Source organism: Lissotriton helveticus, chromosome 1_1 (assembly GCF_964261635.1).
Source record: "Lissotriton helveticus chromosome 1_1, aLisHel1.1, whole genome shotgun sequence".
Lineage (NCBI taxonomy): Eukaryota > Metazoa > Chordata > Amphibia > Caudata > Salamandridae > Lissotriton > Lissotriton helveticus.
In genome coordinates this window covers 503805815-503828983 of record NC_136057.1, presented here as the reverse complement: position 1 = coordinate 503828983, position 23169 = coordinate 503805815, and positions in this window count along the sequence as shown.

The following is a 23169-nucleotide window of genomic DNA, read 5'->3' as shown; positions in this document are numbered from 1 at the left end:
GCAGTGGAAAAGTAATTGGGGGGATAAAAGTAGGACAATGGAAGGGATAGGATGGAGGCCTTTGGACTGTAGTATTTCCAATTACAAATGTGCTCCACTGTCCTGGGATCTTTAAATCTAACAAGGACGCAGTCCCCCCTAATGTCCTTAACCATATGGCCATCCCAGGATACCCTGCGTACCATAAGAATTTTACTCGATATATGCGTTGGCAATGGTCTATACTTGTTTAGTCAATCGGCAACTTTATTTCTTAGAGCCATAAATGACTCTTGGCCTAGTTTACTCAGGGCCAGCATCCCAGCTAAAACCACCAGGTAGGGGCTTACTTCTGGAGGCAAGTCAATGTTAACTACCCCCCCCTGGAGCCTGAGCTACGGGGTCCCCGACTCCCTCCTTCAACTGAGCTGATTTACACTGGGTTGGTTTGTTTGTTACTGAAACTGCTGGTGCCTTAGGTGGGGGAACAGGTAAGGCCTCTAAGGCAATAGCCGGAGCTAACGGGATTACCCGATCAATAGGAACCTTCCCTCCCAGGGAGTCATTTAAAGGAACATTGGCACATGATGTAGTTACCATCTTTAATGAATCAGCAATTCCCAGTGATGCAAGTTCTATCTTGCTTAATTGCTGTTCAACCTTGGTCAGCCCATCTTCAACTGGGCGGAGAACGAGTTTCAAAAGATCACCCATTTTGGCCAAAAGGGGGTCCTCCCTCCATAGCCTTCTCCCTGGGCTCCCTAAGCTCTTGCCCCCAGCCTCTGTCCGGGGTGCCATGGGTGTTATACCTCCATTAGAGGAGTCTACAATGGCTTGGTCCCCTGCAGCAGTAGTTACTTGGATATTTTTGGGCACCTTCACTTTCTTACCACCAGTTTTGTTAGCCTTGCCTTGCTTACACTTTGGGATAGCCCCTTGGCGTCTCTCTCGTAATTGCCTAGTGCGTGGCTCCTTAACAGGACTAGCCACAATCGGTAACTTAAGGGGTGTCATTAATAGCGATTCAGAGACCTTAGATAGGTCCCCTGTGGAAAGGTTGTCCAGGTCACAAACTGCCAACTGAAAGTTTGGTGATTCGGGTATCACGGGTACACCAATACTAGAAATAGAGCCATGATGTTCTGGTGTCCGGGCATTGGCAATATGCCCCATTGATGACCTCCTAGCAAGTGCTAAGTCCTGAGAGACCCGCCTCTCCATTATCGTGATCCCCTGATCAATGACTGAGTTGACTCTGGTAATGAAATTGTCTATCGTTCCAGTTAGTTGTGAATTGGCCGCCTTACTTCTGATCTCCTTGGCTGCCATATTATTAGAAGTAAAATACAAATGCGGCTGAAGTACTTACAGATAGAACCCTAACTATAAGGCTGTTAGGGGGGTTGCCCGTCCCGTCCTCAACTGGTCTTGAATGGGCTTAAACGGGCCCACCCTTGGCCCGGGCTTCGCCCGGCTCGTCCCGCGCGCGGTGTGCGGTGATGGAGGAGTCTTTAAACCACCTGTGAAGGGCGTGGCAGGGAGGAGTATCCCAGTCCAGCTTGATTATGGGCGATGTAGTTTAGCCTCCCTCTCGGCCGTATGAATCCCCCAAATGCGAGCGTTTCCAGGGGAGCAGGAAACGCGAGAAGTAAGCAGGTGAAACCTCAGTGAAATGGGGGAGCATGGTTCTCCACCTTAGCGTAGCCCCTGGTGCTCTGGAAGTAATAATCCGCTTGTCTCTGCTGCTGCTTTTTCCGCGGTGCGCGGTGATGGTGCAGTCTTTAAACCACCTGTGGAGGGCGTGGCGGGGAGGAGTATCCCAGCCTAGCTTGATTATGGGCGATGTAGTTTAGCCTCCCTCTCGGCTGTATGAATCCCCCAAATGCGAGCGTTTCCAGCGTAGCAGGAAACGCGAGAAGTAAGCTGGTGAAACCTCAGTGAAATGGGGGAGCGTGGTTCTCCACCTTAGCGTAGCCCCTGGTGCTCTGGAAGTGATAATCTGCTTGTCTCTGCTGCTGCTTTTTCCAAAATCGGAATGCTTTTGAACTCTTCATTACTTTACTAATAACGCAAAAGACATTTGGTTTTTAGTCTGATTACGAGTCAACATTGAAAAAGGAGTTTCCGTTTGTGAAGCATTGAAACTCTTCTTGTGAATAACTTTGGGTCTGCTCTAAATACTTTGAAAGAACTCAGGAAAGCAATTATGCTTTATGTTTGTTAAAGTCTTTCAACCCACTAAGAACTCACCTTGGTTCTCATAACGTATATTGAGCAGCTAGTACTGTTACTCTTGCAATTATTGTAAAACAAGCACGGAACATTGTTGCTCGCTTTCTTTCTTTTATTATTTCTCTCTTTAGTTTTACGGATCGCTTTGGGCTAAATACAAGCCAACATTCAGGTATGTGAAGTAAGCAAAAGAAAGAACTGAATAATGTAAACGAAAAGTTGATTGCTGATATGTGACATTATGTTTTTTGATATTTAATGAAGGTATACATAATTAAGAAGTAAAATTGCAGATGTTTAAACAGGAGAAGTGATTCAGGGCATTCAGATAAATCGGGTAGGTTGTTAAAGTTAACTAGTAGTGATAGTCCAAGTCCCATAGCATTGTTGATAGAAAGTGTGACGGTTGTTGTGTTTCACTATAGATAAATGTACCTGAGCAACCACGAGTAGAAACCTGAAGCCCGGTCACACTTCATTCCCCTGAGAGACGCCCAAAGAGACTACATCATCAAGTTGGTCTGCAAGCATCCAGTCTCTTATTTTGTTCTTGTCTCTCACTCTCATACCCCCGTCCCTCTGGAGACTATCAGAGCGGTAAGTTTACACCTTCCTTGCCGTTCTGGTACCTTCCAGGGGGATTTGGGAAAAGGAAGGAACAAACCGGAGTGCAGGTGGGCGACTTAGTGACAGCTGGTGATGTGGTTGCGAGGATGAGTCTGGCTGAGGCATTCTAGATGTTCTGCAATTCTTTGAGAAGTTTCTGGGTAATGACGGCATAGAGTGCATTGCCATAGTTGATTCTGCTGCTGACAAGTGCATTGGCATGGTCTTTCTGGACTCGGTGAGGATCCACTTGAAGATCCTTTGGAACAGGCGTAGTGTGTAGGACAATGTGGATGTGGTGGTGGTTCCAAGTGCTGCAGGCCACCAGTAATCATCCCAGGTGGAGGGGATGGAGCAGATGATGAGAACTTCGGTCTTGTCTGAGTTGAGCTTGAGGCAGCTGTTCTTCATCCAGGTGGCAACAGCCTTCATCCCATCATGAAAGTTGTTCTTAGACACTGTTGGTTCATTAGTGAGGGAGAGAATCAGCTGGGTGTAATCGGCGTAGGAGACAATGTTGAGTCCATGGTTCCTGATGATGACTGTAAGCGGGACCATGTAGATGTTGAAAAGAGTGGGGCTCAGGGAGGAGCCCTGAGGCACTCTGTAGCAGATATCTGTGGGTTCTGAGAAGAGGTAGTCTGACTCTCTTTGTTCGGCCGGTGAGTAAGGAGCAGATCCATTCCGCTTTGTTGCGGATGCAGGCGGCATGGAGTCTTGTACATAGGGTGTGGTGAGATGGAATCAAAGTTGGCCGAGAGGTCCAGGATGAGTGCTGCAGTTTAGCCTCAGTGGAGGAGGGTGTGGATGTCGTCTGTGGTGGCAATGAGGGCAGTCTTGGTGCTGTGGTTGCTTTGTAAGCCAGATTGGGAGAGGTCCAGTATGTGGTTCGCTTTGATGAACTCGGAGAGTTGGGCTTTGGTGGCCTTCTTGATGACCTTGGCTGGGAAGGGGAGAAGTGAGAAGTGAGATGGGTCTCAGGTTCTTGAGGTCCGTCAGGTTAGCAAAGGGTTTCTTCAGCAAGGGGTTGATCTCTGCGTGTTTCCAGTCTTCCGGGAAGGTGGCGGAGTTGATGGAGCAGTTGATGGTGCGGCAGAGTTCAGGGGCTATGGTGGTGCTTGCTCTGTTGAAGATGTGATGCGGGCAGGGTCCAAGGGTACTCTAAGTGGATGCTCTTCATGATCATGAGGCTGTCGTCCTCTTTAAGGGGGGTCTAGCTGATTAGGGTCTGTTGTGGTCCGGTGGTTGCGGATGGGGTGGGAGGGTCTTGTGTATCGAGGCTGTCAAAGCTGTCGTATATCTCCCTGGTCTTGTGGTGGAAGGAGGTGCTGAGGTTGTTGCAGAGGTCTTGGGTCTGGCGAATTCTTTGACCACAGCGAAAAGTTCCTTGCTCTTGAGTGCATTGGCATTTATCCTTTCTTCTAGGGCCGCTTTCCTTGTTGTTCTGATGAGGTGGTGGTGTGTGGTGACAGCTGTCTTGAAGGCTGAGTGATCTTCCGGGGTTTTACTGCTCCTCCATCTCTTCTTCAGCAGTTGATAAGTGCACCTGGACTCATAAAGGGCGGGAGGAAACCAGGTGGCTTTCTTGGAGTGTCACTTGCTTGGGGCTTTCTTCAGGGGAGCTAAAGTGTTGGCACAGTCGGAGATCCATCAGTGGTGGTTGCGTGCTGAGGTGTTTGAGTCTGTGAGTGAAGGTGGAGGGGTTTCACTGAGGGTGGTGGTGAGCTGTTCTTTGGTGACCTTGTTCCAGCTTCTACGAGGGTAGCGGTGGGCATGGTGGTGCACAGTGGCTTTGGTGAAGGCGAAGTGGATGCAGTGTTGGTCGGTCCCCTGGAGCTTGGTGGTGTGGCTGGAGGTGATGTTGTCGCTGGCAGAGAAGATAGGGTCGAGAGTGGGTCCTCCTGAGTGGGTTGGGGACTGCGAGAGGGCATATTCACTGGATGAGGCCTTTGCTGTTCCTAGGCACTATTGCAATATGTTACACACGGGACGATGTGTGCAGGATGAAGGGACTGATGGAGGCAGGGCGCTAATAAAGGACTGCATGACACTGCTGGCTCTGCAGCACTGTTGCCTATGCTTCCCAGAAGCCTCGGACTATAGTACGCCAGTCCCAAACCACCAACTCCATATACTGCACCTTCGCAGTGATGCTCGTATTCATAAACATAGGGCAGAATAGCGGATTGCCTTGTTGACAAAGGCCATAAACTAGACCAACAGATATCCAGGTAAACACACGCTGACAGATGTGAACACAAACAGACAAGCATACAGATGCATAAAAAGACATACACATAAGCCATTAGATCCACAAAAATGCTAAAATAAAGTACGACTGGTTGCGTGATCACCAGTTAGTCAGTCGAAACATCAAGCAAACAATCTTTAAATAGTTATCCAATGCCAACCCTAAATAATAGAAGAAAGTGCACCTGTATTATGGGTGAAAACGGCAAACAAGCAAAATAAAATATTGATACAGTGGAATACTGAAAGCATTTTTATATTCAACCAATCAGTTGGGGAAATGAATAAAACTGCCAGGGATATATTTTCCTGGAGGTTAGAGCGGCTATGTGGCATTTAATTAAAAACGATGGCTGCGCATAACAACCCCGCTTCCATGCTGGAGGTGTTAATTGGCCCTTTTTTTCCTAACTAGGGATTTTTAACGTTCAATTAACTAATGTTTTGAAGTCAGTTGTATAGAAATGTATTTGTAGAGAGAGGGCCAGCTACAGCCTGAATACACAATGTATTTATTACAACACTCTCTGGCCTGGTCCGTGCAAGGCACAGCATGAACGCCGTTACTGGAGTGAAAGTCATGGTACATTGTCTTAGAGTGAAATAATGTACTAGAATTTAAAAAAAATTATAACTTACACAATAACCAGGGCTCGAAAAATCAAAAAAATGGTACTAGTCCTGCAGGACTAGTACCTTAAAAAATGTCCTCGACCTAACTGCAACCTACTTGACCTCCGTCTCTGAAAGCGGAGCAAATGTGACAAGATAACAAGATTTAAAGGCATCTTTATTGCTCATTAACTTTGTGAGCAGTAAAAATGACTTTAAATCTTGTCTTGCTATCTTGTCACATTTGGTCCATTTTCACAGACATAGGACAAAAGTTTGTTTGTTTTCCTACTAGCCAGAAAGGGCGATTAGTACCTAAAAACAGCTCGACCTTGTTAACTTTAGCTCGACTATACGAGCGGTCAAGTGGAATTTTCGAGCCCTGATAACGTAAAGCCCTGTTTGGGTAATTACCTGAGCTGATTCAACAAAAACCGTCACAAACAGACGCCGTTGTGTCAGCATCAGTGAAGAAACCATGATAGGCAGTGGACTTGTACTTACACATTGCCCCATGTGTTTAGTTTGTGACTAACACAAACAACAGACTCTCGCCTCAGAAAAACAGCAAGCATATTTGGAGTGAAAATGAAATGTTAAACTCGCTCAGGAGTCAGGAGATGTAATTGGAACAGACAAAATTAAACATGGCCATGTTTTTAATAAAAATTTTCATTGTCTTGGCAGGGAGTAAGGTGTAACATCCGGAGCTGCCGACTTTGGAACTGGGGAACTGGGTTTGAGTCACAGAGTTGGCTCTCCCATGGTGAAACATGAAAGCAGGCACACTCATTGCAAAAGTACACACACTATCTACTCCAAAGTAAAAAAGAAAATGAAACATGAAGTGCGGCGCTCATCCAGGAAGAAAAGAGCTGCTGTTCAGAACAAGATACAAAGAGTGCACAAACACTACAGTAAAATCTTTCAAAGAAAGGATACCGTAATAGGCCAAAACCCCAGGGGAGGAGTCAGATACAAAAAGGTGGGACAAATACCCACAAGAATCCATAGAGAAGAATGCTTTTTGGAACAACACACACTTTAACCAACAGGCAGCTAGGGCATGGCCAAAGCATGTAGAAGTGAATACAGCATGCCTCAAAGAGCAGCACATGAGCGCTGCTAGGGTCGACCTAAAAATATATTTAAAAAAGGATTCTTGATCAAAAAATTATTTTTTCCTACTGCAAACCATAAGATGTCTTCAATAGTCTAGGAATAGGAAGAGTTATCATAGCAATCAAGCACAATATTATTCAAACATTGAGTGATTAGCTTGCCTGCCCTAGATACAGAAGCAAAAAACATGTTACTGAAGGTGCAGACACAACTTAAACGTATACTGTTGTTCAAAATGTATGTTTTGTGCAAATGGTCAGTGTAAATGTAATTCATTCTACTACAGAAATTCACCCTCTATATTGCATAGTGAGAAATTAAGCATACATCAAAAGGTGAAATAGGTTCTTTAAAACAACATTCTAACAGTTAGTTTTTTTAAATGCTATCATATGCTTCAAAATGTTTTGAGGCAATGTTAATCACTGTTTGCAGACCACATCTAATTAGACTATATGTTAAATTAGCACTCTGTGGTCAGCTATTTTCAAATACTTTATAGACCATTGGCTAGCTGCAAGTCAGGGCTATTGAAACAACATGTGATGTCATTATTAATTCCCTGTTCTACTTAGAAAAAGTGGCAGCAACACAGACCGTATGTCAAATGTTTACGTACATACCCATGGAACTCAGAGACTGTAATTTTCTGGTCATGTTTCCACACTTGTAAAAATTTGCCAAAGTCATTAAAGCCAAAATACAATCTGGTATATTCTCTCTTATCTTAAACTACACTGTCTCAAGTGGGCATGGCTCATGAATGCCAAAGTGGTATGACTGCAGTGCTAAATAAGCATGCCTTTTAGTCAAGCGGGTTTAAAAGTCTGTTTTGTTTTCAGTTCAAATTATTTTTTTAAATTTATTTTAGATTAGCTAAATAGATATTCAGAACATAATAAATAGAATTACATTAGATTGATAACCCAGCAGATAATTAACTTATAGTAAAATTAAGATAATTGTGGACCAATATGAAATTTATAAATGATGATATAGGTGTTAGGATGTCTAATAACTATAAGCAATTGTGCAAATCTACAGTAGACACATCAAAGTCTATAGCATTTAATGAGAAATATGAGATTTCGTTATCCTAGGTACAGATAAGGTCTATAAAGAGTGGCCCAAGACCACCACTTATGCACAGATAAATTATTAGCATCTTTCGAAATTGATGTGATGTGTTTAAAAGCCAATGAAATAAAGAAATGTAACATTCTGATTTGAGAAACTGATCAAAGGAAGCAAGTTAAACTGACCTACAAACAGTAATAGAAAAAGGAATATTATCAAAAATAGCTCAAATCCTACTGAGCCAAAAATAGCTCAAATCCTATTAATTATTTCCCAAACATTTGGGCCTAAAAATAACGTGCCACCATAAGCTATTTGCAGAAATACAATAAAAACATAATAAAACCAAAACCATCCATTTAGCATTTTATGCATGTTCAGTTGTCCATAAAACGTTAAATAGAATCCAAATATTAGTTCGATAGAGAGCCACAGGTAAAATTCCTGAAGTATTATCTAACCATATATTTTGTCAAATCTCCGCAGAGAGGTCTAACAGAAGGTCCTCATTCCATTTAGAAAACTCCTTATGCAAGGAAGGTAGGTTAGGGAATTCAATTTCTTATAATTTTTAGAAGCTAAATGACAAGACTTTCGGTAAATATTAAGAAATAAAGTTGAGTCTGAAATGTTACTCTCTGGTGATATCAAAGTTAACACATTTGAAATAGTAATACACATTTCATATTATTAAAAATCATGCACATATAATTTATAACATTTTTACAAATCTTCAATAAAACAAAAATATCATGACAGAGATCATTTAAAAAAAAAAACTGGCTTTATGCATATATCACAAAAAAAGGTTTTTGTTCCTCAAAGTTAAAATCAGGGTTATACCAAAAAGAGATTTAAAAAAAAAAAAAAAAATCTTAGCATGAAATTATAGTTGAGTTATGTTCCTTAATAGATCTACAGTCCTGTATTTATACTGTGCCAATAGCAAACAAAGACTAAAAATGATATTTAGAGAACAGTACACTTAAACATCTGCTAGTATATTCTAGGTACTCAATCAATCAATCAATCAAGGCATTTATAGAGCGCACTACTCACCCAGAGGGTCTCAAGGCGCTTGGGGGGGGGGTGCCGCTACTGCTCGAACAGCCAGGTCTTGAGCTTCTTCCTGAAGGAGAGGTGGTCTTGGGTCAGGCGAAGGTCGGTAGGGAGGGGGTTCCAGGTCTTGGCGGCCAGGTAGGAGAAGGACCTACCTCCTGTTGTCGCTCTTCGGATGCGGGGGACGGCGGCGAGGGCGTGATTGGTCGATCGGAGGTGGCGTTTGGGAGCGTAGAAGTTGAGGCGGTTGTTGAGGTAGCCCGGGCCTTGGTCGTGTAGGGCTTTGTGTGCGTGGGTGAGGAGACGGAAGGTGATTCTCTTGTTGACGGGGAGCCAGTGCAGGTCTCTCAGATGTCCGGAGATGTGGCTGCGTTTGGGGACGTCGAGGATGAGTCTGGCTGAGGCGTTCTGGATTCGCTGGAGTCTCTTCTGGAGCTTGGCGGTGGTTCCGGCGTAGAGGTACTCATTTCACATAAACCTTGAAAAAAGTTTATACACTGAAATTAAACTAGGAGGAAATTGTACAGGTAACATATACTAAATATAATATTTGCAGCATCAGAACCATTTTAACTACTTCTTTTCTACCCCACCAAGTGAGGTATAAAGGTGACAGTTTTTTTTTATTTTAGCTTTCATTTTATAGGAACAAATCAAGTCTTCACGTTTAATGTATAACCAGATAAAGTTGAATAAATGCCTACAGTTCGGAACATCTGTTGTAAGGTGGTGTCTAGGTGGTCAAAAACAATAAGAGATCATCTGCATATGCCCGGATTTTTAAACTAACATTTGCAACTGTTATACACTTCATTTGTGTAGATTTATGAATCAGACACACAAAAAGGTTTATTTGCTAATAAAAATAAAAGTGGTAAAACACGACACACATGTCTAGTACCAGTGTATAATAGAAAAGAGTCTGATGTGAAATTATGAACATAAAGTCTCGCCATAGGATTTGTATAAGGAGCTTTAACCATATATGAAAAAAATAAAACCAAACTGGAAAGATTAGAAAGATTTAAACAAAAACTGGCAATGATCTTTTTCAAAAGTATTTTCAGCATCGAAGGGTATAGGAACAATGGGGAGATTGAACACTAGTGGAATTCGATAACATATGACAGTGAGTATTCTGGTGTTATATGAGGAAAACCTTGCTTTCCCAAAATCCATCTAACCATTAAGTGCAGTTGATGTAAGGACAGTTGTTTTTATAAAACTCTTTGTTTGCATTGATAGAGGTAATAATCTCATTTAAAGAAAATGGTTCCTATAGTAACTATCTCACTTGCACAGAAATTGTAGGTAATTCACAGGCTAATAAAATAATTATCAGTAATTTAGTCATGAACAGGTAGTGATCTATTATACAACTGTTTATAAAAACACAAAAAATGATTAGCAGTATATTTTTAACTTTTAAATAAGCCACCTTGTGCAGATCCTATAGGGCGGCGGTACTCAAAGTACCATGAAAGACAGCAGGCACAGACTCAACACCATTTTCTCACCCGGAGCCCCCCCGCCCTCACCTGCCTCTCTGACGTCACTTGCTCACGCAGCCTTTGAGAGCATTTTCTGTGCTGCCGGTGCATGCTGCTCGCAGTGTGGCCTCTTTACTGTCTCAATTGGTCTTGCTAAAACAGCTGTCTCTGTAATTAACTGTATGTTTTATGGCCCCCGGGTTAAGTTTCAGCCAAGCCCGGCATTTCATTCCTCAGGCTCTCAGTGCCCGCACGTGGTGTAAACCACATAAATAAAACGAAGATCCAGTAATGTCCTCATGTCGATCCTTTGGCTGCGCCTAGCCTTTTGTTTTATGGTATGGCTTTACATGAGGTACCTACAGGCTCACTGTTGACAACAGTGGTGCTAGGAAAAGTTTACAGGTGGAATTAGGGGAGGGGGATGCAGCTTATACACAACGTTATATGCCTTGGAAGCAGCCGCACAGTTATATATAAATATATAAATCGCAGCTTCCCCACATTTCTTACAGGCTATTCAACTTGCTTTGTGCATTACTTAAAGTGTAATAATTTATAGTCCTCCAACACTACCTGTCTGAGTCGTGGCACAGATGTAGCATCAGGTCTTTTATGCTTCAAAATTTAACAGCAAATAGTTATTGGTTTTGGCAACCATTAGGTAGAGTCAGAGCTGAGGGGACAGGGGCATAGTGTGTACATAGAGATGAATGGGCAGAGGCAGAATGAGATGTTAGAGATACGGGGAAGGGGCAGAGAAAGGAAAAACAGAGGGACTGGCACCCGGTATGAGTAAAACATAAATAGAATGAAAAGCGCAGTGAGGAGGTATGGAAAGGTTAAGGGTTAACAGAAGGGAGCCAGGGTGTAGGAACAACGTGAAATATGAGTGCAGAGTAAGGTTATTGCGGGTTATGAGGAGTCGGAGGGGGCAGGAGCAGAGTAAGGACAGGAAGAGTGGGCTGCTCTACACATAAGGACTATATTGAGCGATATATATGGAAGGTGAGTGCTAAATCAGGGACATGGGCAAGGAAATAGTGAGGGGTACGACAACAATGGAAGCAGTGGAGTGAAGGTGTAGAGCAGAACTGCAGGAAGGACAACGGGACTGTCTTATCAATAGAGTGAATCTTCAGTAGAGTTTAGGTATACAGGCACAATGAGTGAGTAGGCGCTGAATGACTCAGTAGGGCACAATGAGAGGGTAGGCCCAGAGTGGTGCATTAGCGTACAATGCAAGGTTAGGCGTAGGAGGAGGTGTTAGGGCACAATTAGAGGGTAGGCAGTTTGATAGCTTATGAGGAGAGTGAGAGAAATAATGCTGAAAAAATTAGACAAGTGTGGCACCAAAAAGGTGTGACCAGATAGGGGTAGACTGTGATGGAGGGAGAGTAGGAGTAGCATTAAAAAGTGAAGGTGTGGAGAGAGAATTCAGTCTAAGAAATTGGAGCCAGAGTAGGTGCAAAAAGACAGACTATGAGCATAGTGAAATAGAAGGGACAGGAAATGAGTATAAGCAGAGTGAAGAGGCGTGTAATCATGAGGTTGGAGGGTCAGACAGAGGAATGTTATCAGCTGAGCAAAGGGTTACTGGGAGCAGATTGCGATGATGGTAATAGAAAGTGGGGGTAGGGACAGTGTGAGGGGCATTTATGAGATAAGGAAATAACCATGGGTAGGGGGAGGGGTATAATAAGTGGTGTACATGGAGGGTAAAACAATAGAAGTGTGAAGTTGTGACAGAGTGCTAGGTGTGGGACAGGTAAGGAACAAAGTGAATTATTAAGGCCAAAGTGGTGGGTAGTGGTAGGATGAGGGGTTAAAGTAGAGGAATATGGCAAGCATGAAACAGTCATAAGGTAGGGTCCAGTAGGGTCAGAGTCAGAGTGCAGGGACAGAGTAAAAACCTAGGATCACAGCAGACCCTAAGAGGAGAGTAATTCAGTGTGGAGCTCTGGGAAGAATAGGGAAGAATAGTAGTAGACGTGCTGCCTGATACATGCATTATTATGAAATTACATGTAGCTACCTGAGATGACAGTCATTTTGGAGATGACACTACAATACCTCTGCTGCATTGTTGGGAGAGTTCATTGACTAGGAGAAGGCAGCGTAAGACACAGCACCTCTCTTGCCCATTATGCCGGACATTGTGCCATTGTAAATGTGCATTACAGCATAGAACATGAATGCATGTATTCTGTGGGCCCAAGCATGCACATTACAGCATGGGACCATTTATGCATGTACTGTCTCGGTCCATTAGGAATATGACAGCATGCTGTCACTGATGCTTGTTTCGCCTGGGGTTACATGCATGTGGTAAGTTTCATGAGCCCGGGTGTGCACAGCGGGCTGAGAGAAAACCTAACTCTATCAATGCACTTTGCATTTACGCTTCTGAGTTTTGCTGGAGGGTCTTGGGATTTGGTACTGAAAACTCTCAACAGGGCCATTAAGGGTTGCTTGTTGCGACTTTAAGAGGCATAGGGGTATGAGTTGTGTCTTCTGAGAGACAAATGAAGGGTGTGTCCAAGAATCTGCGCAACTGAGGGCCTAAGAGCAGAAAACTGTGTTTTTGTCAAAAGAAGGCAAAGATAGAAACCTATGGTCAGAAACACACAGACCCCAATAAAAATAAAATATTGACAGCATTTATTCGGTTTACATACACACATATATCGCATTTTGAAACACAGCGCTGTCTAGTTATGTTTTGAAAAGGGGGTGATTTTATTTTCACCCTAGCAGCCCTGCCCCTAATGACCCTGCCTCTCCAACCGACCCCGCCCCCATCACGCAGGCCCATCTGTGCGGCCCTCGGCCACAAGCCAGACTGTAATTTTGGCCCCCGAGAAAAAGTTTGTGAGTACCCATGCTATAGGGGAACTTAATTTTTGATTTGTAACTTCTTGAATTCACAAATAATTAGCTAATAGATTACCAGGTCTATTAGAACTATAGCAGTATTTTGCTTGTCATTAGAAATGTGGGTTTTAACTTTTTGTAAAGCAATGTAATAGATTGTGTAGTTTAAATGTATACTTGTGGTGATAGGACATCTCTCTATAGGAAAGCTGCCTTTTCAGCATGGTCACCCCAGGTTTTTCACTTTTAGCTGGACCCTATTTTATTGCAGATTTTTAGACTCTGCACAGTGGATCACTGCTGACCAGTGCCCCAACTATGTACTCTGACCCCAAAACATGGAGAAATTGGCTAATCCCTGATAGGCATATTTAACTTTTCTATAAGGCCATAGTATATTGTGCAGAAATACACTTATGCTATGAAAAGTTAACTGTCACCTGCGTATTGTAGCGCTTTTTGGGCCAACTACTATTGTGACAAAAGAAAACATGGCTTCAGGCCTACCTTGTGTATCCTGACTTCTGCAGTGAGACATGTTACAATAACCATTTTTGAAAAGTAAAAAAACTCCCTTTTAAACATTAGTATGTCGCCCCTATGTAAGCCTTGTAGGCCACAAAGTAAGGTGAATGGTTTCTAAAAGTGGGCAATGTAAAATTTAATATAACAATGTCTCTACAGTGACAATGCCGCAAAATCTACTCTCAATGTGGCAAGACTAGACGTCCCGGTACAGGTTAAAATGCTAACACTATATCTCAAGAATGGGACTGGCTAGAAAAATAATTAAACTACTATTTTTAAGTTATAAAAGATCCAATTCAATGGTGAAGCTGGATTTTTAATAAATATTAAGGGAAAGTAAGTTTTAAAAAGTTATCTTTTCCCAGCCTGAAGTTTAGTATTGAATAGGTATGAAAGAGGATTAAAATGCCTCCCAGAAGCAAACAGCAGGACAACTTAAATGGGCAGAGATCACACATCTGAGCTCTACAGAATAGTCATAGTGGGGACTGTGGGCATCCTGTGACATCACACTGTCATGTTCTGCTCAACTAGTCTGTTGAGCTACATACAACATTTGCGTCAAAATAGAAAGGGAGAGAAGAGAAAGCCAAGAAAATTCTTGCAGATGGCCGGTCTGGTTGCTGCAGAACCTTGCTTTTTTCCTAAAAAACGTCTGTCTCTGGGTTTGTTGTGTGGACAGTGCCTGCCTCAAACAGGATGCTAGTGTTAGGTGTGATGCACTATTAGGATTGCCATAATACACTCCCCACACACCCCTAGCCCCCAAGATTAGCCTGGTCAAATACTTTTACCTACTTAAATGCCCTGCCAAATAGCAATTTGTCCCTCAACAGTAAGGCAAACAGGAACTATTGTTAAAAGTGTGTAGGATAGGCCTGTACACTTACACCCATTAAAGAGGGTGTGCCCAGGCACCAGACAACCCAAGTTTTTTCCTGGTTGTGACTACAGGTGTGATAAATGGGAGGTGAAGATTCATAACTGATTAATGCCACACCTTGAGAGACTTCCACTTATATTACGCTTCATCAGCATGTGAGCTGGTATAAAGAAAATGAGATAAAGTGCATTTATGGTGATATGGGCAACTCTTTTTGAAAGAACATATCTTCAATATTTAGTGCTTGGATAACATTAAGAAAAGACTTAAAGAGCATAGGAACAGTCCAACTCTCGATTAGGTTCCCAAAAATAGTATGACGTGAAACATCTGTAGGAATCTATTGTGTGGGGTCTTACAGATGCCCACAAAAAATGGGATACCAAATAACCAATCTGGGGTATAGAGTGTGAGCTTATATGCCTACAGCAAGCAAAACATCCTCCATACTTACTTGGCCAAATGGCTAATTATATCCCTGAAGAAATGGAGGAGTGGCAGGAGAGCATATTACATGTCTGAAGTTTTCCTGTTCTAGTAGGTGATACAGAAGGTGCTCCACAGCAATGCCCAGAAAAGGTGTAGTGCCTGCTGAAAAGACTTCTCCTGGAGTGCAGGCAAGATCCACACAAACAACTGCATGTGTGTCAGAATGACAAGTGGCAGTGTGACGAACAGCAGTATGGCAAGTGCAAGTATAAGGTAAGAGGCTGTTACAAAAACATTGCATTTGCTCGCCTCGCCTAAGAGTTACTTTGTACCCCATCTATCTGAAATGCATAATTTAAGCGGCCGGGTTCGTAGTCTCATTAGTCTGAAAACAACAGCTAGAGACTCTAAACTTGTGCCCAGATACGATTGACGAGCACCTTTTCTAAGTGAAATCCCAATTGGTTAGATTGTAATACATTACTATGTGTGGTTATGCCAAGAGAAATGAAGGACAGGTTATTTACTAAAGAAAACTTGCCAAAGCAAATGCTGCTTTGATTGCTATTGGAGGTGTTTTGTTTAATGCTAGCACTGACATTTGCCCTACTCAAACTGACTAAATCAAAATTAACAAATGTAAAAACAGCAAAGTGGAAGCTCTCACTGATCTTCATGATATACTTGAAAATACATACTTGTGTATAATTAAGAAGCAGTTGGATCTGCTTTCGTTCAAGGGTTATCACCAACGATACAAGGGCAACTGAGAACTAGATGTATGGGATGGCAAAACACAAATCTGTATTTCTTGGATTCTGTAGCAAACTACTGTTTTAGTAGTTCAAGAGCATAAGAACGAATGGACTGAATCTAAAATAATGTCTTTAAAATACAATCTTCAAGCAGATGGTCAGACGAAGGGGTCAGGGAGGAATGTGGAGGCCGGGTCAAATGAGTGAGTTGAGCAGAGTGGACAGGGAGGAAGGAGAGTAGGGAGAGGCCAAGGACCGGAAAGGAGAGGATTTACACCACCATGTAATTCCTGGTGGTAAATTAGGGCATTGGGAACAAGATTGCACAAGCAATCTGATTTGCTTCCTCTTCAGCCAAACAGGTACCCACCCTTTTAGGACAGCCCTGTGGAAGCTGATTGCTCTGTGTACTCTTTAATCCGAGTAAACCAGACTCCAGAAAGAGCCTTCATCAACAGAATTCATTAATGCACACAAAGAAGCAAAGGGAGAGGCCCTAATGGGAGACCGTACTACCCCCTACCTGAATGTAAACTCCTCTGATACTCTGAACGTCTTACTCTTCATCTCTTGATAGTATGATTCATTCAGTTAGCATTTCCTCATTATGTTACCAAACCTTTGACTATTTATTTAGATCCAATTACAAACTGGAATGCTTTGTTTTTTAGCCAAACCTCTCAGGCGATCCTAGCTGGGAGGGGATCTGCTGTGTAAACTGAATTGTAAAATGTATTTTTCTAGCAAGGATGTTTATTTGGATGTTCTAAATAGAAATGTTTTTCGCTCTGTTATGTGAAAATGATTGGACTTCTCATGTGCATGATATTGTGAATAATTCATCTGAAAACATGGCCAGTGCTGATGTGGAAGAGGTGTGGCGCAGTGGCCAGGGCGACTGACGCTGGACTCTGGGGCTCACAGTTCGTTCCCCAGCACCGGCGGCAGGTCAGCCCAGCACCATGTGACTCTGGACAATAGTTTGCTTAATCTTCCCGAGGGCCCCCAGCGTCGGGGCCACTTCGGAGGTAGCTGTGCGCTTTACAAATACTGGTATTTCATTTCATTTAGCTCAAATTGTATACTCCTTTGTGTCACCCACGCTAGAGGTGCAGGCTGCATTTTTACTGCTAACCCTGTCAAAATTAGATAGTATCCAATGAGGAAGCTTTCCTTCATACCACATTATACATTACTTCTTCAGTAAAAAACAGAAGTCCTCACATTTATTATATCACTGTTTAAGCAAAAGAATTTGATACCCAAAGTGATCATATGTCAGGGGCGGATTGGCACTGCGGGCATTCGGGAATCGGCCGAAGGGCCGCTGTTTCAGTGCCCTCTGTGGGCCGTTTTTTTTCTCCCCTTTCCCAGTCCACAGAGAGTGCTCTCTGTCGACTGGGAAATGGGAGAAAAAAAACGGCCCACAGCACGGAGACAGACAGAAATGAAAGCGCTTCACTGTGCAGGCCATACAGTGATTATCAGCTGTGGCCTCTACTGCACCCCCTGCCCTGCAAAGCAATCACGCTGAGGGTGGCTGGGGAGGGGGTGATTGTTTACAAGAATCGGCCTCCCTGGGGGCCAGGTGTTTCTCAGGCTTTTTGAGCCATTTTCACCATGGCCCCCCTGGGGCCCACGCCTCCTGGGAAACAGTGATAGTCTTAACACCTCGCCCACAGCCCCTCACATTCAGGGCACAGTGGGCGAGGAAGAATGGGTCTGGCTGTGGGGGCCAGGTGATGTTTTGAAAGCGCACAATCTTCACCCTAGCCCCCCCCCCCCCCGTCCCCCGTGCAAGAAGTTTAAAAAAAAAAAGGGTTATAGTTCTTTCTCGGTGTCATTTTAGAACTGATGCATTTTCAATATTACATTCAAGGAAGTCATGGTTGCAGCTTTTCTATTTTATGCAACTAACAACCATTGACAAAACCTATAGTTCTGGCTTGTTGTAGGTGTAACATTACTTGCTGTATTATATATCTGAACGCAATGACATAAGCAGCAAAATACCAGTCGGGCGGCACACTATGCTAAGCACAGATTTGTAGCTTAGGTGTTTTAATCTACGCCCATAATTACATTGAACACCCCCTTTGGAGAGACCCCTCAGTTTTGTCATCCCACTTAAAGCCCTGGAAACAACACCATGTCACAGACACCTCAGGGCCTGGCACTGTGCATCATGCATGACTCATGACTTCCAAGGTTTCAGATTGACTATGTGCAGGGGCATCTTGAACGCCTCCCTTTGCTTTAGGAACTACAGCGAGGGGTGAGTTCCTGATGAGTCTCTCCTGTCTGCAACGCTGCTTACAAAGGCTCAGCTCACAATTATTGTGAAAAGGTGGGTGAGAGAGTAAGTGAAGGGATGGCTGGATGGATCAGTGAAAGGGTGAATGGATGAATGAAAGGGTGAATGGATGGATGATGAGAGAGAATGGGTGGATGGATGAGTGAAATGATGGATGGATTGATTAATTGATAAGTGAAAGTGTGAATGGATGAACAGATGTGTGAAAGGGTGGCCGTAAGGATGGATGAGTGAGTGAAAGGGAGGGTACATGGGCAAAAGATTGGATAGATGAGTGAAGGAGTAAAAGGATGGATGGATGGATGATTGAAAGGATGGATGAGTGATAGGGTCAATGGATGGATGCATGAGTGGATGAGTAGATGGATAGTTGGGTGGATGGAAGGAAGGATGGATGGCTAAGTGAAAGGGTCGATGGAGAGAGAAAGGGAGAATGGGATGGCTGAAAGGGTGAATAGGTGGAAGGATGAGTGACTGGGTGGATGGATAAGAAAGTGAAAGGATGGCTGGATAGATGAGAGGGCAAATGGCTAGATGGATGAGTGAAGAGATGAATTGGGTGAAAGGGTGGATGGAGAGAAAAAGTGAGGATGGATGTGTGGATGACTGAAAGGGTGAATGTGTCTAAGGGTGAGTGACTGGGTGGATGGATGAGTAAGTGAAAGGGTGGCTGGATGGGTGAAAGGGTAAATGGATGGATGAGTGAATGGATGGATGGGTGGAAGAGTGGATGAATGGGTGGATAATGGGTGGATGAGTAAAAGGGTGGATGGAGGGATGGATGAGTGAAATGATGGATGGAAGAATACATGGTGGATAGGTTTGCAAATGGTTGAATATGTTTGGATCTGGATTAGCGGCATCTTATGTTTGCCACTTTACATCTCACAATGACTATCCAAGCAGATCTTCCCGACCATTTCTCTCACCAAACATGCCTGCTCAGAACCATGAATTGTAAACAAAATATCAGACTGGACAACCCAGTGCTGTAACCATATATATAGATTATTATCATATGAAATATCACAAAAAGACCTGCACAGTTGATCAAAGCTGCGTGCATACCGAAAAACCGTGAAGTACACGATTGGTTCAACCTGATATAAACTTATTTTGACTAGTGCTTAAATGGTTGTCTATTTACTTACTTACATAATAATGCACAACCTCCTCTGATGGGTCTGTAAAACGTACCTTTTGTCCAGAAGGTTTGTTCTGAATTTTAACCCTTTGTCCTGAATTTTTACACTCCCCATCCTGAATTTGCACCCATGCCAGTTGGTCACCCTAGTCCTGACACTCCCATACAGAACTACAGAGTGTTCACCCTGCCTTTTCTATTGGGTTACTCTTGTAACCAGATGCACCACACTGCCAAGCTCTAACTCAAGAGGGGCCATCTAATCCCCTTGGCATCCCACTCTCCACAGGGCTGACCAAAGTAGGCTGAGTAAAGCTAGTAGCTAAGTACTCAAAGCTACATCGAGTGTGCCTCAATTGTCATCCCACCAAATCCAGAAAATACTGCACTAGACTCAGTTCAGTAGGTCTTCCTCAAAGGTTTACTTGACTTGCCACATCCAGCACCCAGAAATGCAATGTGTTGCTAGCCGATCCCTTCCTCTGAGCAAGAAGGAACCGGTAGGAACCATTTTGTTTACCATTTCTTTGCACAATTTACTGATTCATTTGTGTGCCAGTTAATAATGTAACTTTATTTTAAAGGCCTCATCCAAAATGCAGACAAGGGGCATATTTCTCTATATGCGAAACATATTAATTAGTAAGTTTTGGTTCGTTTTTGTTTGTAGTGTGTAGGTCTGACTGCACTCTATTTTAGGTCCTAGGCCAGAATGTGGCAACATGTTTGTGTGTTGATTTCAGGACATGTCTAAGACTTTATGTAATGTGATTTCTCAAAAGAGAGCTGTTTAGCCTCATTCTATGCTAGGCCTTGTTCGAGGCCTAAGCAAAATTTGAAAACTTGGCACTTCTTTCTCTGTGCAGAAGAATTAACTTTTCGAGCATGTTCAGGTTAGAATTCCTTTTTGCAGATTTTATATCATTTTCATGGTTAATTGAGTAATCCTCAGTCTCCTCATGGCCCAGGCTTGAAGGCAGCAACAGATGTGAATAAAACTGTGTTTTTTGTATATAGACATCACTTGCTGGCTGTGAAATAAATTTATGACTAGATTGTACAGATACATTTTTTCAGCATTCTTTACACCCCAGACTGCCTTTTCCTCATTTGTGAATTCTTACTTTTGTTATTACATGTTCTGTTCCCAGAGATTCCAGTCTTACCCTTTCTCCTTGACTTTGTACTAGATTTCTGATTTATGTGATGATTAGCTGGTTGGGAAAGAGTATCTAACGACCTTGTGCAGGGCGTTAAGACTGCATGTAAGTATTCAGTTATCAGACCTGCAGTGCTCCTAGTCTTTACCAATGTTACTTGCTCTGTAAGCTTTAAAAGGCTTAATTTACTAAATATTTCTCTACGAATTAGACCTCAAAGAGTAACCAAATAGTGTTTCATGAAAGGGCACGCCCCTTGAATGTGGGCCACGCCCCTTAACTGTAGGCCACGCCCCTTAAATGTATGCCACGCCCCTTGAACGTGGGCCACTTTTTTCGTCAGTGCCCGGGCCAAATTGTGATCCCAATCCGACCCTGTCATATGTAATACCAATATGCTAAAGATACATATTGCTTTGTTCTAAATGTTCGTGCTATTATGCTGTTTTGTTAACCTGTTGTGCCCAAACCAGCGTTCAGGTCTCCTATTTTGCCAAACAGTGTACTATTGCATGCCATGGCTTCTTTCTTCTTCTCTGCCCACAAACACCCCGAAAGTCAATTGCTTTTTTGCCTTTGGCTCAACAGGTCCCAAATAACGTGCAGTTCACTTCTTCATGGGTATATGGAACCACCTTCTATCTTTTCACCAGCACTTAAAAACGATTTAGACACTTTGGCTTTACTCTGTAGTTTTACCATGGTGCAGTTTGTTGCTGAATTGTTGATTGCTTGTGAATGCTCGGATCATTGCAAATGTGAATCCATGTATCTGCTCAATGAATTAGCCCAACAACAGCATTAAGCATCGAGAGCAAAAAACTGTAATTTTGTTTATTCACTGGTCAATATTTACTTCTCGATATTTCTACTGGGGAGAGACACCAGGGCTCATATTACAGATAGGTACAAAAGGGGGTGGTGATGGACGGAGCATCTGAACCAATCAAACACTCACACCCAGTCAAAAGATCTGGGTTTGACCCATCACCGTTCTTTAGCCCACTCTGCCACCCCAGTTCAGACATGGCTATATGCAAATCAGTCTGACCCTGTGCCTCATGGGAACAGTCCAGCCCGAACTGCCAAGCCATGCCTTCCCTGGACCGGAAACAAGCTTCCGAGGACCGGTTCTGGCATTCCAGCCGTCTTCAGCCCGGCTTGCTTGAATCCAGTGGCAAAGTGAGCAAGGGACTCACGTCTGAGCATACCCTGCCACACTTATGGCGGCCAAAGCGGTACAAAAGGGGGTGGTGATGGACGGAGCATCTGAACCTATCAAACACTCACACCCAGTCAAAAAAAGATCTGGGTTTGATCCATCACCGTTCTTTAGCCCACTCTGCCACCCCAGTTCAGACATGGCTATATGCAAATCAGTCTGACCCTGTGCCTCATGGGAAAAGTCCAGCCCGAACTGCCAATCCATGCCTTCCCTGGACCGGAAACAAGCTTCCGAGGACCGGTTTCTGGCATTCCAGTCGTCTTCAGCCCGGCTTGCTTGAATCCAGTGGCAAAGTGAGCAAGGGACTCACGTCTGAGCATACCCTGCCACACTTATGGCGGCCAAAGCGGTACAAAAGGGGGTGGTGATGGACGGAGCATCTGAACCAATCAAACACTCACACCCAGTCAAAAAATCTGGGTTTGATCCATCACCGTTCTTTAGCCCACTCTGCCACCCCAGTTCAGACATGGCTATATGCAAATCAGTCTGACCCTGCGCCTCATGGGAACAGTCCAGCCCGAACTGCCAAGCCATGCCTTCCCTGGACCGGAAACAAGCTTCCGAGGACCGGTTTCTGGCATTCCAGCCGTCTTCAGCCCGGCTTGCTTGAATCCAGTGGCAAAGTGAGCAAGGGACTCACGTCTGAGTAAACCCTGCCTTATACAGTCCTGCCAAGTATCACGCATCAGGTGGGACTCTAACGCATTTCAGTGTGGTGATCCGCATCACCGCACTGAAATGCATTTTTAAGAATGAACATGCTACTCTTAGGTTAGTGATGTGGATATTGTGCGCCAATAATGTGCATCTCGTTCAGCAGCAGAATATCACCTGCATGCAAACGTGATTTGGGAAAGTCTGAAAAGAGATATCTGGAAGCACGAAGAGAGAGAATCAGATCTGCCTTCCGACCTGCTTTGCCATAAAGAAGGCCTCTTTTCAACGTGGTAATTGCCTGCCACTCGCTCTTTCCTGTTTGACAGAATTGTGTGATCCTGGGCAAATATTTTATTTCACCGGGCCTTCTTCTATTCAGTATCACATTTGAGAGCACATTCAAACTTGTGAGATCTGGATTGTGCGCTGTGCAAACATTTCTAATAAACTGTACTACGGTGAATCGCATTTGGCAGAGCAGATGTGTTGCACTATAAGACCAATGCTGGCAGCTGGTATAGTTCCCCAGTTGCTAAATTAAAGAGGCCAGTTCAGGAGCTCAGCAAGCATGTTATATTATTGTGAAGGAGAGTTGTGCTGGCAGGATGTTGTTTTCCCTGCAGTCTGCCTGTGTATCGAGTCCTGCCAGCCCCCACCTTCTCAGGTGCCTGGCTAGTTATCAAACCCAGGGACCCTGGCTCCTCGTCCTAGATGAGAGGTGTGCAGCCTGTCATACTTGGAAACCAGTCGCCCGTTCTTAATTTTTTTTA